We start from the raw sequence: 12,290 nt of genomic DNA on the forward strand, positions 1-12,290 counted from the left end.
TTGTAGTAGTAGTAGTTGTTGTAGTAGTAGTAGTGAAGGTGGTCGTGGTGGTGGAGGTGATGGTGGTGGTGGTGGTTGTGGTGGTTATGATGTTAGTGGTGGTGATAGAAACTTAGTTATTGTTGTTGTTGATATTGTTATTGTTGGTGTTCTTGTTCTTGTTCTTCTTGTTCTTGTTCTTTCTTGTTCTTTCTTCTTCTTCTGCTTCTCCTTCTTCTTCTTCTTCTTCTTCTTCTGCTTCTCCTTCTTCTTCTTCTTTTTCTTCTTCTTCTTCTTCTTCTTCTTCTTCTTCTTCTAACATGACCATTTAATGAGAACGATAGCAGCCATAACACACACACACACACTCACACACACACACACACACACACACACACACACACACACACACACACACACACACACACACACACACACACACCACACACACACACACACACACCTTTGTTCTCTCTAATTAAGACAGACTATGGAGGAAATAGGGGCCTGGATCCTTTCACCTGTTGAAGTAAACACGATATTCACTATGAGGAAGATGGGACGCTGTGTTTCTTTGTTGTCCCGTCTACTCGTATATTCTAATTATCCACTACGAGTCATCTCCTCAATACTTCCTTGTTTCCGCCTCCTTGTCTCCCTATATCTCTACACTATGAGCCAGATCCACAGTCTTACACTACCCAAACGAAACGCTTCTGTTTGTTCGAGAGTGTTTGGACTGAATAGCTTACGAAAAGATTGGTTACCTTTCCAGTCCAAAAGTAAATGTGGAACCTGATTACGGCTGAAGTGGTTTTGTTGGTTAGCTAAGGAACTGAAAAGAATGACTCTGGAAATGGCTGGTATCTGTATCTGTTTATGTGTCTACTGCAGAAGGGTTGTTTTCCTCTGTCTGTCCTTCTTTGTATGTATCATTGTATGTGTGTATGTATCTGTGCCTATCTTGTTTGTTTCGTTTTTTTTATTTATTTTTTTTTTCCCGTTGTTGGTCTTGTCTTCTCATGTTATTTCTGTTCTGCTTCTCCTTTCTTTTCCTTTACTCTTTGTTTTTCTACTTTTTACTACTTCATCATTACCTTCCTCCTCCTCCTCCTCCTCCTCCTCCTCCTCCTCCTCCTCCTCCTCCCTCCTCCTCCTCCTCCTCCTCCTCCTCCTCAAGTTATTACGCGTTCCTCCCTCATCATCACCCTCATCATTACCAACCCACTAACTCACAATTACTCCCCTCGTAACTAAACCCACCTGTGAGATGCACCTGGTTGTTAATTACCTTTATGTTTCCTTTCCAGGTACGTAGTCTGGCGGGACCTTGAAGGGCTGTGCAGGTAAAGGAAGACCATTGTTTCGTTATGTTTAATGTATGTGTGTGTATTTATTTATTTATTTATTTTTAGGATAGTTATGTGTTTTGTTGCATTCATTGATTTACGATTCGTTCTTCTTCTTGGCTCACCTTTTGGAAGGGTTAGTTGGTAGACTCGTAGACTGACTGGTAGATATATTTTTTTTTTATTTTCATAGGTTTTTTTTTATTTGTATGAGGGTTCTGGCAAGGGGCAACACGTAGTAATAGTAGTAGTAGTAGTAGTAGTAGTAGTAGTAGTAGTAGTAGTAGTAGTAGTAGTAGTAGTAGCATCATACCAGTTAGCGTGAGTTGTAATGAATCACAGGTGAGTCACACAGGTAACCCTTGCCTCTGTACCCTTGGGGCCGTGGTGTAGTCCCCTGTGGCCCTTCATTTGCATTGTCCCAGTAACATGAAGGGCGCGCCTTTTCCTCTTCCCTCTCCTCCTTCCCTCCATCCCTCTCTCTCTCTCTCTCTCTCCCCCACCCTGCCTCCCTTAACACGGTAATCGATGTAATGAGCAACATTGAGAAAATTGCTTCTGGTTACCCTATCGTGAGAGAGAGAGAGAGAGAGAGAGAGAGAGGAGAGAGAGAGAGAGAGAGAGAGGAGAGAGAGAGAGAGAGAGAGAGAGAGAGAGAGAGAGAGAAACCTACTCTCAATACAGTAACCTCAGGCTGGCTTGGTATTGACAGGTTTCGTATAAATAACCATAATTTGAAATAGTGTTGCGTCACATCACTCTATTTGAAAAGGCTTTGATTGAAGCTGCACGCGTTTTTAAGGATGGTTTTTATGGTGTTAGTGAGAGTAAGAACATTTCTACATCATGAACCGGAGACATGCTGTTGAGAACCTGATTAATCAACTTTGTGGCCTTTGAAAATAGTGGTAGTTAGAGAGCAAAGCGTTTTCGAATACTGGCCATACACTCAACTCATTGTCTTATCCATTATCTATCTTCTCTTACATGAACGAAGCCTACAGATTGAGACGAAAAATTATAGACCTAAGTTGATTATCTTACGTCCATTACCTGTTATGTCTTACATGAACAAAGGTTACAGATTAAGAGACGAAAGATACAGACCTATATTATCTCTGTCCTTCCGGGGTTTCGAACTCTCGTGCTCTCTCCAGACCCGAGCACGCGAGCCATTACACCACTGAGCCGGAGTACGTGATGAGAGAGAGAGAGTTAAGGAAGAAATGCGCAAAGTGTATCTGTATGTCTTTTGAAATGTACAGTGTAGTTATTGTAACATTTTCGGTAACGGGAATGATGTTAATGATGATAATAATAATAGTAATAATAATAATAATAATAATAATAATAATAATAATAATAATAATAATAATAATAATAGCGAAAGGCTCACCTGCATGATCAACAAACCTGGCACACACGTTTGGTTCGTCGTAAGAAGAGTGTCAAAAGAATGATTTATCTCTTCATATCTTCCTCCTCCTCCTCCTCCTCCTCCCCCTCCTCCTCCTCCTCACAGAAAAAAAAAAAAAACCGACATCCACATCATTCATCTTAATCCATCGTAATATTTATCGTGGTGTTGGCAACATTGCAACGGATACGTGAAAGGTCATTTGTGAAGGTCAACTTATATTACATTTTTCCCACACATTTCTCTAGCAGTTAAAATCTTACTGCTGATGATAAACCGTCTATAAAGTTCCCCCCTTGTAGCTTCTTAAAAGGAGAGTCGCGTGTTTGTGTTATTCAGTGTCCCTGTGACTGTCAAGGAGGAAGGTCATGTTTCGTCTGGCGGAAGGGAAACTGTTATTAAATTCATTGCCTGAGAAAGCAGAGTAGAATTGTAGGGATTTGCAGGGATTGTTGTTGATAGAATATTGTGAATGGAAAATGGGAAAGCACTTTGAATGGAAGGAAAAATGATTAGTTGTAAGTAAGAGAGTAAAATATTGGTTATAAGAGGAAGGGAAAATACTGATTATGAATAGAAGGGAAAGTAATGATTATGAATTGAAGAGGAAAGAATTGGTTGTGATTTGAGAGAAGCACTGATTGTGAATGGAAGGGAAAAACACTGATTATGAAAGGAAAGGGAAAGAACTTTTTTTATGAAAGAAAGGGGAAACATTGTGAATTAAAGGGGAAAACACCGATTGTGAATGGATTGGGGGAACGTTGATTTTGAATTAACCGCTTGTCAATTAAATGGCATAGCGATGATTGTGAAAGGAAGAAGTAAATATTTATTGTGAACGGGAGGTGGGGAGGTTTAATTGACATTCTAAAAAAAAAAAAAAATACACAGATACAAATAAAAAAAAATAATAATGATAAATGATACAAACTATACATTAAACCTAGCACAAGAACTACAAGAATCAAGAACTGACAACAATAATACGAAAAAAAAAAAAAAAAACGCCCGGTGTACGTAACTCGCAAATTGGCGGTGCGAGAATGGACAAACAATTATGATAGGTTAGAAAATTAATAAATATTGTCGAATGATTCTTTTTTTTTTTTTTTTTTGCGCTCTCTCTCTCTCTCTTTTATCGGGAAGCAATTATGACAAGTGTAATTATTCTGGAGCAATTTTTTCATGGTAAATTGTGCTCACTAATCATGGGGGATGCATTTCCTCTTTTTGTGATGGTGTTATATCTTTATTTCTATTGTTATTGTTATTATTTTATATTACTACTACTACTACTAGGTATTAAACTTTTATTTGTATTGTTATTGTTATTATTTTTTACTGTTGCTACTACTACTACTACTACTATTACTACTACTACTAGCGCAGGAAAATAGGACAGATAGTAAAGTACACAAACCAGTAGAGAGATAGATAGATATACATACAGATAAGCAAGCAGACAGACAGACAGACAGACAAGCAGATAAAAAAAAGGAAGACACAAGGCATAAGAAACTGCAGATTTTCATATAACTACCACTATCTCCATCATCATCATTACCTGAAGATAACACACAAAATGGAAGATTCTCTACATAACTCTGAGTCATTAACCGTCATCATTACCTACTTTATCACCCCCATCACCTCTGTATGACGCAACACCTGAGACTTGCCGAGACACGCTACACCTGGCCCTCATTAACCTCACGGGGCTCTCTCACGAAACCCGGTCATTACTGCTACATTCCTTAGCTTAATTACCTCAGCGTAGGACTTGACCTGTTGCAGCGCCTTTACTCTGTCACGAAAACGTAGGAGTGTGGAAAAATAAGTAAAGTTGTAAGAGTCCTTAGGCCTACACGTGGCAGTCCCTATATAAAACATACGTGCATGTATTCACTGCATCAATACATTTATTTTATTGTCCAAACCTCTGTATTGACTCAGCACTAACAACGTGATTACTGAGTCTATTCCAGTCACTGCCTCTATGTGAACTAATTTCTTCACTTTTGTATTAATAATGGAGTTTTCTTTTCTTTTTTCTTTTTTTTTCATCACGTACACTTCTTACGTTTATTCTTTTATTATTTTTTTACAGCAATCTCTTGAATAATAGCCCTTATATAAAACATACCTGCTTGAACCCACCATATGAAAAAAAAATATCTCAAGGGTCCCTATTAACTCAGCACTAACAACCTGGTTACTGAGTCTGTTCTACTCTTCGCCGATGGATCCCTTTTTTTATTTATTTTTCTTTTTTATCTCTTTTCCGTACTGAGAACATCCAAGACATTATTTTAACTACAACCTCTTAAACAGTCTATTCCATTCTTCACTGATGGACGATTATTATATTTTCCCTACTCACTTAAAACTCTTTAGAGATTTATCATTTTCCTACAGTCTTAAATAATCCTGGAGCGTAGAAAGGGCAGAAGTACATATTTTCACTCCTCGATATGTCAACGCAAACATTTATTATTTCCACCACTGCTCTGAATGCTAACAAAAGACTATAGCAGTGAAAGGGTTAACGACCTCTAGTGTTCTTTGTAGTGGATGGGGTACAAGGGAGCGTTGACCTGACCCCGTTCCCATTCTGACCTTAAATTGACCACCTCACTGACAGAGATGGAGAGGTTATGGCGGAGAGTGTCACGCGAGTGTTGAGGTATAGTGTGGTTAAATCATTGTGTGTGAGGTTAGGTTGTTAGGTAAGGTTAGGTTACGTTAGGTTAGTTTAGGTTACATTAGGTTAGGTTAGGTTAGATTAGGTTACGTAAGGTTAGGTTAGATACGTTAGGTTAGGTTAGGTTAAGTTACGTTAAGTTAGTTTAGGTTACATTAGGTTAGGTTAGATTGGTTAGGTTAGGTTAGATTAAGTTAGGTATATGTTGTAAAGGAATTGGTGTTATTTTGGGGGGCATTTAAGGGAAGTTGTGTTCATCTGTATCTCTCTTTTTGTGTACGTGTTTTATAATGAATGTATGCATAGGTTTGTGTATGTTAAGCGAATGATAGTGGAGTGGATGTGTATTACAGATATTTTAAGATGTATAACTGGTGTGTGTGTGTGTGTGTGTGTGTGTGCAAACAATACATATAGGATAATAAGTTCCAAGTATGTATGTTTTCCTTTCATGTGTGTGTGTGTGCGTGTGTGTGAATGTTTAATGGTCTGGATGTGTACTTTCGTGAGGATAATGTACGTGTGTACGTTTTGCGTGACCGTATAGTGTAATTACATTGTAAGAAGGCGAGGTAAGCAAGTACGTGAAGATAATGAGAGGAAAAATATTAGAGAAGGGCGTTATTTTCTGGGGTCACGATTCTGTGTGTGTGTGTGTGTGTGTGTGTGTGTGTGTGTGTGTGTGTGTGTGTGTGTGTGTGTGTGTGTGTGTATGTGTGTGTGTGTAGTTATAAACACGACCTTATCTCATCGTTATCTAGGGCATCTCACCAATCACTGAACTCGCTTTAAATGTCACAAACAAATATTCCCTAGTTTAAAGGACAGGTGCATATTAATTCAGAGAGAGAGAGAGAGAGAGAGAGAGAGAGTAATAACCTGGTTTCTATGGGAGTGTTGCAATCAGTAGAAGGATTATTGTTTCTTTGGAGAGTTATTTACATTTCCGTAGGGTAGAGAGAGAGAGAGAGAGAGAGAGAGAGAGAGAGAGAGAGAGAGAGAGAGAGAGAGAGAGAGAGAGAGAGAGACTTCCCTCAAACACACCTTTCTTTTCACTCAACGCTTTGTGAGAGAAGCAAATAGTAGTCACAGAGGCTTGTCGAGGCTCTATTAATCCAGGAGGCGGGGCGGGCATGGGGAATAACACAACATATAACAAAACACAACACACAAGCAAGGGTCTCGTTACCTTCTCCTCCATACTTTTTATATATTTAGTCCTTTTTTCTCAGTCTTACGTCTGATTTGGTATTCTGCTAGTTGTCATGTTTTATAAGGCTGTAAGTAGAACAAAGGGTTGAAAATTGAGGAAATTGTCCTTAAACTATTTCATTTTTTTCTTTATTTATTTATTAATTTATCTGTCAGTTTACTTATTTTTTATATATATTTTTCTCTATATTTTAAGGAGTCCAGCAGACATCGCCAAAATGAATGAAAACAAATGTCCACTCGTAATGCCGCTTCCAGATACATTACAAAGGAAATTGGGAGGATGTCTAGAGATCATTAAAACTCAATACACTTAACACAGTGCGGGGCAGTGCGTCAGGGTACTCGATTTATCGCCTCGTTCGTACCTTTTCTTACCCTTCCTTAAGATGGTTTGAATGATCCACCAGGCCGGATAAAGAGTGCTGGGTTCTTTTTTTTTTCGTCTTTTTTTCTTCTTTTCTTTTCTTTTCTTGTTATCTGGCATTCAGCCCACGAGGAAGCTTCCTATGTACGATTCAAGATCACTAGGACACCTTTGTTTATCGGCCTGGAGATCGAAGCGGACGTGCTTAGTTTACCGATTCCTCTTTGCTCTGTATGTTAAATTAGAAACACATAGGTGATAATTGTAATGGAAGATCGTGATGTATCTTTTTTTCAGGATATTTGGAATTCCTTTATCTGTCTCTTTATCGGGCAGGAGAAGACTGAAGCGAACGTGTTATCTATTCTTCTTTGCACTGTATAATTATTAAGTTAGGAACACACAGGTGATAGTACTAGTAATGGTAGTAGTACTGGTAGTAGTAGTAGTAGTAGTAGTAGTAGGCGAGAATCTGTCTTTGTAACGGCTCCCCTTTCTCTTTTCGCTGATATGTTCAAGATTTGTTGTCCTTTGTTCCACAGTTTGGCCACTTATTCTTTTTCTTGCTTCCTTTTCTGTTTCTGTAGCGTCACTAAATAACTGTAACTTGGCTAGAGTTTATTATTTATTTGTTAAGGCTACTTCAATGCTGGGTCTTCTACACGGTAAAGGTATGTCTTTATTCACCTTTTATCTGCCTTAGTGAGTACCTGAAGGTGGTTATAAAGAAGTTAATAGGGAGTTTCGAAGCAGTCTGTTAGCGTGTTAGTGTGGCAGGCGTGGCAGGGTGTACGGGAGACATGCGCGGGTGTGCAGGCAATGTGGGGGAATGCCAGGGGCGTGGGGTGTGTGGGGCTGTCATGACGCCACACAAAGACGAGCGTTCCCAGCGGCGCCGAGACACACTCACAAAGGGCGTCACTTCCCCGGCGGCCTGCCACCCTTCAGGGGACGCGACGCTGGCCTCCATGAATTCAGCCGCCTCCTCCTCCTCCTCCTCCTCCTCCTCCTCCTCCTCCTCCTCTCATCATAATAAACAACAATCCCACTTTTTTTTTTAATTATTTTTCGGGGTCATGCTTTCCGGTCCTCCTCCTCCTCCTCCTCCTCCTCCTTCTACTACTAGTACTACTACTACTACTACTACTACTACTACTACTACTACTACTACCACTACTACTACTACTACTACTACTACTACTACTACTACTACTACTACTACTGGGTCTTCTAAAATACAAAAAAGACATCACCAACAATAACTTAATGCCAATCTTTATCATCTACCGTACCCTTCTTTTACCTTCCTCCTCCTCCTCCTCCTCCTCCTCCTCCTCCTCCTCCTCCTCCTCCTCCTCCCCCTCCTCCTCCTCCTCCTCCTCCTCCTTCTGCTTCTTCCTTGGCTGCGGGATGACTTGGCCCACAAAACGCTGACGGAGGAAAGAGGCGCCCATGGGATTTCATTTTCCTTTTTTTCTTTTTTTGGAGAGGGACGAATAACTAAAGGAAACTGAGCCTCAAATTAGGTCTCTGTGCCACAAATCAGGGATCTCAGGGGAGCCTTCACGGGGAGGGCCGCTGGTCCTTTAGGCTCTGTGTGTGTGTGTGTGTGTGTGTGTGTGTGTGTGTGTGTGTGTGTGTGTGTGTGTGTGTGGCGGCATCCCAGTTCAGTGATTTTTACGAGTATTTTCAGAAATTAAAACAAGGAAACGTGGTCCTTTTTCCCTTTTTTCTTTCCTTTCCTCTTTCCCTCCTCTTTTACTCGTTCCCTTCTTCCTTTCTCTGTCTCTTGTCTTGTAGACGTCTTTCTCTCTCACTCTCTCACTCTCCCTGGCTCACAGTACGCTCTTAACAATGCTGCAGGAGTGATGAGAGAGAGAGCTCTTTGTCTGGCTTTTATTTGTCTTTTGTCTTTCTGCAAGTCTGACTGTCATTCTCTCTCTCTCTCTCTCTCTCTCTCTCTCTCTCTCTCTCTCTCTCTCTCTCTCTCTCTCTCTCTCTCTCTCTCTCTCTCTCTCTCTCTCTCTCTCTCTCTCTCTCTCTCTCTCTCTCTCTCTCTCTCGGCAACAGTTTTTTTTTTTCTCTCTCTTCAATTCTGTCCATGAAGAATAACGAAGATACATCCCCGTCGAGGTCTTGCATTACTTGGCCATACATTTGCCAGAACCAGGCCAGCATACAGTGCCAAGTGCCAGAGGGTAGCAGTGATTGAGTGGCGAGGCGAGGTGATTAACTGACGGCGCTGCTGCCAAAGAATATTATGCCCAGATCTTAAAAGTTAACCTCATTCTTCAGGGTTATACTGTTTAGGTATTTGTGGTTTTCCTAACTTAACCTAATAGAACAAAACTGACGACTCTGCTGGCGAAAAGTTTTGTGCAGATTTCAACTCATTCTTCAGGGATATACTGTGTAGGTTTGCGTTTTCTTAACTGTATCCATATTCCTCTAATCAGTACTTTGGCACATGATAGATATTCGAGGATTAAGTCAAGTGTGAAGCAGTGTTCGTCCTTCACAACCTTCACGCTCCGTAATGCCAACATGTAACTAAGAGCGGAGGCAAGCAGGCAGGCGGCGCGCGTCCCTCACCTTTACCAGTAACCCACAAGGCAGCGGAGAGGAACAAGGAAGCGCCAGTGACCTTTACCTTCACCCCACTTGTCTATCAGGCCTTCTCCAGCGCCACCTACACCCCATCACCACTTACTCCCCAGCATCGCCTCCCTCGCCTTGTTTATTCCATCAAGCCTTCAGACGTCTCCTTAGCATTTCCTGGCATCATTTCTCTAGTACTTTCTTTTCCCAAGCACTTCTTTACTGTTACCTTTCGTCTTCCCCCCAGCACCTCCTTATGTCACTCCCTCCTTTTCCCCAGCCCTGCCTTGTTCCCCTCAGCACCTCCCTTCCAGACATTTCCTCGCCCATAGCCCTTTGTTTTCTTCCCCAGCTTCTCCCCATCATCATCTTGTTCTCTTCAGTACCTCTCGATAGCATCTCCCAGCATCTCTCTGATATCTCCCCAGCATCTCTCCACGAGCATCCCCATAAAATGTCTCTTCTCAGCACCTCCTTCCCACTACCACGCTCTCAGTTCCTCTCATCAGCAACATCTCATCCTTATCAGCGTCTTTCCAACGTCTCCTCCCCAGTATCTCCTCCCCATCAGAACCTTCCCCCGCCGCCGCCGCTGCCTCGTGTTGACCCGCGTCGCCGTAACTTTGGCGGCGTGAGGGACGAGGCTGCAAGACGCACTTAGTAAGTCTGCTTTACGGCCGCGACCTGACGCTTCGTGCCGCCTTGAGTTTGATGAGGAGCAGAGGAACGGTTGCCTCGTGGTGTGTGTGTGTGTGTGTGTGTGTGTGTGTGTGTGTGTGTGTGGTGTGTGTGTGTGTGTGAGGTTGTCAGGTGAATATATAGGTGTATATCCATATTCATACAACCTCTGGACAGCGCCTGGTGATCCGCCATGTGTCAGGGACTGTCAATATTGTTTGGCGGGACTTGCATTGGTCTCCGTCCTCTCTCTCTCTCTCTCTCTCTCTCTCTCTCTCTCTCTCTCTCTCTCTCTCTCTCTCTCTCTCTCTCTCTCTCTCTCTCTCTCTCTCCAGTTTTTTTTTTCTTTCTGGTCTTCTTCCTTTCCTACTTCTCCCTCTTTTTCTATCAGATTTCTCCCTTTCAACTTTTTTTTATCTCATTTTATCCTATCTGTTGTCTTTTTCCATTTTTTTCACTTCCTTGTTGCCTGTCACATACTCCATTTCTCTTCCTTTCCTCCTCCTCCTCCTCCTCCTCATCCTCCTCCTCCTCCTCCTCGTCGTCGTCGTCGTCGTTTTCCCCCTTTCCCTCTTCTTCCTCCTCTTCAATTCCCTGTCTCAAACTCCTTTTCCCTTTGATTTCCTCCTCCTCCTCCTCCTCCTCCTCCTCCTCCTCCTCCTCCTCCTCCTCTTCCTCCTCCTCCTCCTAACATCGTCACGCTCCCTTCCCGTGCCTTCCTATAATCATGATCTGTAACTTCCACCTTCATTTCCTCTGCGTCCACACACTCACTCCGCATCCTCTCCCTCTCTCTCCCCTCTCTCTCTCTCTCTCTCTCTCTCTCTCTCTCTCTCTCTCTCTCTCTCTCTCTCTCTCTCTCTCTCTCTCTCTCTCTCTCTCTCTCTCTCTCTTATCTTCCCTCACCTTCAACCTCAATCCCCTCATTCCTCATTCACCCCTCTCACCTCACCCTCTCATTCAGGTTCCCTCTCCCTTCCCTCTCTCTCTCGCTCTCTCTCTCTCTCTCTCTCCCCTCTCACCAGCATCCCCATCGCACTCAGGCATTCCCACTCCCCTCACTCTCTCCCACCAAAAAATCCCCTCAGGTTTCAATTTTGCAATACTTTCCTCCCGCCCCCCCCAAAAAAAAAGGGGAAACGTTCACTTCTTCCCCTTCAGCATGAAAAAAAAAAAGTTCAGTAGATTTACGACTGTTTAAGAAGAAAAGGACCAAAGGAACTACGTATATAACACATCCACTCAAGGTCCTCCTCTGCTCGTGCCTGTGTGTCTGGAGGAGGAAGAGAGGGAGGAGGAGGAGAAGCAAGAATTTAAAAAAAATAAATAAATAAATAAAAAAAAGGGAGGGGAAGAAGAAGGGCAACAGCACCACCACTATCAACAACAACAACAACAACAACAACAACAACAACAAGAATAATTATTACTACTATTCCTACAAAGAAGGAAGTAAAAGAATAACAAGAACAATAGCTGAAGAAGAGGAAGAAGAAGAGCAGCAGCACGAAGAGGAGGAGGAGGAGGAGGAGGAGAAGAAGGAGCAAGAGAACAAAGAACAAACACAAGGATTCAATAAATGAGAAGTAGGAGAGGAAGGAAGGAAGGAAGGAAGGAAGGAAAGAAAGCACGCAGAGAGAGAGAGAAAAAAAAAAAACGGAAGATATATAATTAAAACGAAAGAGGAAAAATGGGCAGAACTAAGGAAGGAAGGAAGAGGGAGAGAAACCGAATGAGAGGATGAAGAAAGGGACGAGTGTTTGGAGACAATATTGAGCACACGCTGACCCCCTTATTGACCGTTTCGGGATTGGCATTTAAAGGTCAGGTAGGGCTTAAGGTGATTAAATCTGAACCAGGAGGAGAGAGAGAGAGAGAGAGAGAGAGAGAGAGAGAGAGAGAGAGAGAGAGAGAGAGAGAGAGAGAGAGAGAGAGAGAGAGTCTGAGTGTGTCCCTGTCTCGTGTGCCCCGTTTTCAGGTTATGAA

The 12,290-nt window shown here is 42.2% G+C and overlaps 1 protein-coding gene across 1 annotated transcript in view; it reads left to right on the forward strand.

Annotated features, from left to right (window-relative positions):
- The window catches only part of LOC135115881 (neo-calmodulin-like), a 114,609-nt gene that overhangs the window by 20,951 nt on the left and 81,368 nt on the right, over window positions 1–12,290 (forward strand). The window lies entirely within an intron of this gene.

Source organism: Scylla paramamosain, chromosome 30 (genome assembly GCF_035594125.1).
Source record: "Scylla paramamosain isolate STU-SP2022 chromosome 30, ASM3559412v1, whole genome shotgun sequence".
NCBI classification, from domain to species: Eukaryota; Metazoa; Arthropoda; class Malacostraca; order Decapoda; family Portunidae; genus Scylla; species Scylla paramamosain.